Below are 6,000 nucleotides of genomic sequence, written 5' to 3'. Positions count from 1 at the left end.
TATGTCAACCATTGACACCATAAGGAACAACCATATTGACCAATAGCCCATATGTCATCCATATTTTAACCAAAGACACCATAATCAACTACCATGATGACCAATGGCCCATATGTCAAACATGGACAAGATAAGCAACAACCATGTTGACCAATGGCCCATATGTCATCCATATGTCAACCATGGACACCATAATCAACTACCATGTTGAACGGTGGACCATATGTCATCCATATGTCAAGCATGGACACCATAATCAACTACTATGTTGACCAATGGCAAATATGGAACCATGGACACCATAATCAACTATGATGTTGACCAATGGACCATATGTCAACCATGGACACCATAATCAACTACCATGTTGACCATTGGCCCGGATGTCAACAATGGATACCATAAGCAACAACCATGTTGACTAATGGACCATATGTCATCCACATGTCAACCGTGGACACCGTAATTAACTACCATGTGGACCAATGGCCCATAAGTCAACCATGGACACCATAAGCAACAACCATGTTGCCCAATGGCCCTTATGTCATCCATATGTTAACCATGGACACCATAACCAACTACAATGTTGACCAATGGCCCATATGTTAACCACAGACACAACAAGCAACAACCATGTTGACCAATGGCCCATATGTCATCCATATGTCAACCATGGACACCATAATCAACTACCATGTTGACCAATGACCCAAATGTCAACCATGGACACCATAAATAAGAACCTTGTTGACCAATCGCCCATATGTCATCCATATATCAACCATGGATACCATAATCAACTACGATGTTGACCAATGGCCCATATGTCAACCATGGGCACCATTATCAACTACCATGTTGACGAATGGCCCATATGTCAACCATGGACACCATAATCAACTACCATGTTGACCAATGGCCCATATGTTAACCATCGACACCATAAGCAACAACCATGTTGACCAATGGGCCATATGTTATCCATATATCAACCATGGACACCATAAGAAACAACCATGTTCACCAATGGCCCATATGTGAACCATAGACACCATAAGCAACTAGCATGTTAACCAATGAGCCATATGTCATCCATATCTCAACCATGGACACCATAATCAACTACCATGTTGACCAATGGACCATATGTCAACCATGGAGACCATAAGGAACAACCATATTGATCAATAGTCGATATTTCATCCATATGTTAACCACAGACACCATAATCAACTAACATGATGACCAATGGCCCATATGTCAACCATGGACAAGATAAGCAACAACCATGTTGACCAATGGCCCATATGTCATCCATAAGTCAACCATGGACTCCATAATCACCTACCATGTTGACCAATGGCCCATATGTTAACCATGGACACCATAAGCAACAACCATGTTGACCAATGGCCCATATGTTATCCATATATCAACCATGGACACCATACGCAACAACCATGTTAACCAATGGCCCATATGTCAACCATAGACACTATAAGCAACAACAATGTTAACCAATGAGCCATATGTCATCGAGATCTCAACCATGGACACCATAATCAACTACCATGTTGACCAATGGATCATATGTCAACCATTGACACCATAAGGAACAACCATATTGACCAATAGCCCATATGTCATCCATATTTTAACCAAAGACACCATAATCAACTACCATGATGACCAATGGCCCATATCTCAAACATGGACAAGATAAGCAACAACCATGTTGACCAATGGCCCATATGTCATCCATATGTCAACCATGGACACCATAATCAACTATCATGTTGACCAATGGCCCATATGTTAACCATGGACACCATAATCAACTAACATGTTGAGCAATGGCCCATATGTCAACCATGGATACCATAAGCAACAACCATGTTGACCAATGGCCCACATGTCATCCATAGGTCAACCATAGACACCGTAATTAAGTACCATGTTGACCAATGGCCCATATGTCAACCATGGACACCATAAGCAACAACCATGTTGTCCAATGGCCCATATGTCAACCATGGACACCATAATCAACTTCCGTGTTTACCAATGGCCCATATGTCAACCATAGACACCATAAGCAACAACCATGTTGACCAATGGGCCATATATCATCCATATTTCAACCATGGACACCATAATCATCTAGAATGTTGACCAATGGCCCATATGTCAGCCATGGGCACCATAATCAAATACCATGTTGACCGATGGACCATATGTCATCCGTAAGTCAACCATGGACACCATAATCAACTACTATGTTGACCAATGGCCCATATGGAACTATGGACACCATAATCAACTATCATGTTGACCAATGGACCATATGCCAACCATGGACACCATAATCAACTACCATGTTCACCATTGTCCTATATGTCAACAATGGATACCATAATCAATAACCATGTTGACCAATGGACCATATGTCATCCAGATGTCAACCGTGGACACCATAATCAACTACCATGTTGACCAATGGCCCATAAGTCAACCATGGACACCATAATCAACAACCATGTTGACCAATGGCCCATATGTCATCCCTATGTCAACCATGGACACCATAACCAACTACAATCTTCACCAATGGCCCATAGGTAAACCACGGATACAACAAGCAACAACCATGTTGACCAAGGGCCCATATGTCATCCATATGTCAACCATGGACACCATAATCCACTACGATGTTGATCAATGACCCATATATCAACAACGGATGCCATAACAAACTATAATGTTGACCAATAGCCCATATGTCAATCATGGTCAACATAATCAACTACCATGTTAACCATTGGCCCATATGTAAACCATGGACACCATAATCCACTACCATTTTGACCAGTGGCCCATATGTCAACCATGGACACCAAAATCAACTACCATGTTGACCAATGGCTCATATGTCGAACATGGACACCATAATCAACTACCACGTTGACTGATGGCCCATATGTCATCCGTATGTCAACCATGGACACCATAATCAACTACCATGTTGACCATTGGCCCATATGTAAACCATGGACAACATAATCCACTACCATTTTGACCAATGGCCCATATGTCAACCATGGACACAATAATCACTACCATATTGACCAGTGGCTCATATGTAAACCATGGACACCATAATTAACTACCATGTTGACCGATGGCCCATATGTCATCCATATGTCAACAATGGACGCCATAATCAACTACCACGTTGACCAATGGACTATATACAACCATGGACACCATAATCAACTATCATGTAGACCAATGGACCACATGTCAACCATGGACACCATAATCAACTACCATGTTGACCATTGGCCCATATCTCATCCATGGACGCCATAATCAACTACCATGTTGACCAATGGCCTAAATGTCATCCATGGACACAATTAGTAAGAACCTTGTTGACCGATCGCCCATATGTCATCAATATGTCAACCATGGATACCATAATCAACTACGATGTTGACCAATGGCCCATATGTCAACCATGGGCACCATTCTCAACTACCATGTTTACCATTGGCCCATATGTCAACCATGGACACCATAAGTAATAACCATGTTGACCAATGGCCCATATGTCATCCATATGTCAACCATGGACACCATAATCAACTACCATGTTGACCAATGGCCCATATGTCAACCATGGACACCATAAGCAACAACCATGTTGACCAATGGCCCATATGTTATCTATATATCAACCATGGACACCATAAGCAACAACCATGTTCACCAATGGCCCATATATCAACCATAGACACTATAAGCAACAACCTTGTTAACCAATGAGCCATATGTCATCCATATCTCAACCATGTACACCATAATCAACTACCATGTTGAGCAATGGACCATATGTAAACCATGGACACCAAAAGGGACAACCATATTGACCAATAGCCCATATGTCATCCATATGGTAACCAGAGACACCATAATCAAATACCATGTTTACCAATGGCCCATATGTTAACCATAGACACTATAAGTAACAACCATGTTGACCAATGGCCCATATGTCATCCATATTTCGACCATGGACACCATAATCATCTAGAATGTTGACCAATGGCCCATATGTCAGCCATGGGCACCATAATCAACTACCATGTTGACCGATGGACCATATGTCGTCCATATGTAAACCATGCACACCATAATCAACTACTATGTTGACCAATGGCCCATATGGAACCATGGACACCATAATCAACTATCATGTTGACCAATGGACCATATGTCAACAATGGACACCATAATCAACTACCATGTTGACCATTGGCCCATATGTCAACAATGGATACCATAAGCAACAACCATGTTGACCAAAGGACCATATGTCATCCACATGTCAACGGTGGACACCATAATCAACTTCCATGTTGACCAATGGCCCATAAGTCAACCATGGACATCATAAGAAACAACCATGTTGACCGATGGTCCATATGTCATCCATATGTCAACCATGGACACCATAACCAACTACAATGTTGACCAATGGTCCATATGTCAACCACAGACACCATAAGAAACAACCATGTTGACCAATGGCCCAAATGTCATCCATATGTCAACCATGGACACCATAATCAACTACGATGTTGAACAATGGCCCATATGTCAACCATGGACAACATAACCAACTATAATGTTGGTCAATAGCCCATATGTCAATCATGGACAGCATAATCAACTACCATGTTGACCATTGGCCCATATGTAAACCATGGACACCATAATCCACTACCATTTTGACCAATGGCCCATATGTCAACCATGGACACCATAATCAACTACCATGTTGACCAATGGCTCATATGTCAACCATGGACACCATAATCAACCACCATGTTGACCGATGGCCCATATATCATCCATATGTCAACCATGGACACCATAATCAACTACCAAGTTGACCAATTGCCCATATGCAACCATGGACACCATAATCAACTATCATGTTGACCAATGGACCATATGTTAACCATGGACACCATAATCAACTACCATGTTGACCATTGGCCCATATGTCAACCATAGACACCATAAGCAACAACCTTGTTGACCAATGGCCTATATGTCATCCATATGTCAACCATGGACACCATAATTAACTACCATGTTGACCAATGGCCCATATGTCAACCATGGACACCATAAGCAACAACCATGTTGACCAATGGCCCATATGTCGTCCATATGTCAACGATGGACACCATTATCAACTACGATGTTGACCAATGGACCATATGTCAACCATGGGCACCATTATCAACTACAATGTTGATCAATAGCCCATATGTCAACCATGGTCACCATAATCAACTACCATGTTGACCATTGACCCATATGTCAACCATGGACACCATAATCAACTACCATGTTGACCAATGGCCCATATGTCAACCATGGATACCATAACAACCAACCATGTTGATGAATGGCCCATATGCCATCCATATGTCAACCATGGACACTATAATCAACTTCCATGTTGACTAATGGCCCATATGTAAACCATGGACACCATAATCCACTACCATTTTGACTAATGGCCCATATGTCATCCATATGTGTTAGTCCCGAAACTAAGGATCAAATTCAGTAATCAATGAAGTTAATAGCAATTAATGAGAGATGTAGAGGAAGAATAAGTAAAATCAAGCATGCGCATATCTATTGCAAGTAAATGTCAAGTACATCTTGAGAAAAGTACAACTACTGTAGAGTTCTGACTTAAAGTGAAAGTACAGTCTGACAAAACTCAGTTGCTATAAATAGTACCTCTCCTACCAGCACAAAAGTGTGCAGCCATACATATGTGTGCGGCCGCACACACATGTGTGGCGGCACACATTACAAGACCAATAGAAGAACTGCTGCAATACACACTCAGACATCCTGAATAGATCTATACAAAAATTATGACTAGCTCAAACCACAAAATTATGGACTTTC

This window comes from Lactuca sativa, chromosome 2 (assembly GCF_002870075.4).
Source record: "Lactuca sativa cultivar Salinas chromosome 2, Lsat_Salinas_v11, whole genome shotgun sequence".
NCBI lineage: Eukaryota > Viridiplantae > Streptophyta > Magnoliopsida > Asterales > Asteraceae > Lactuca > Lactuca sativa.
This window is presented reverse-complemented; position numbering follows the sequence as displayed.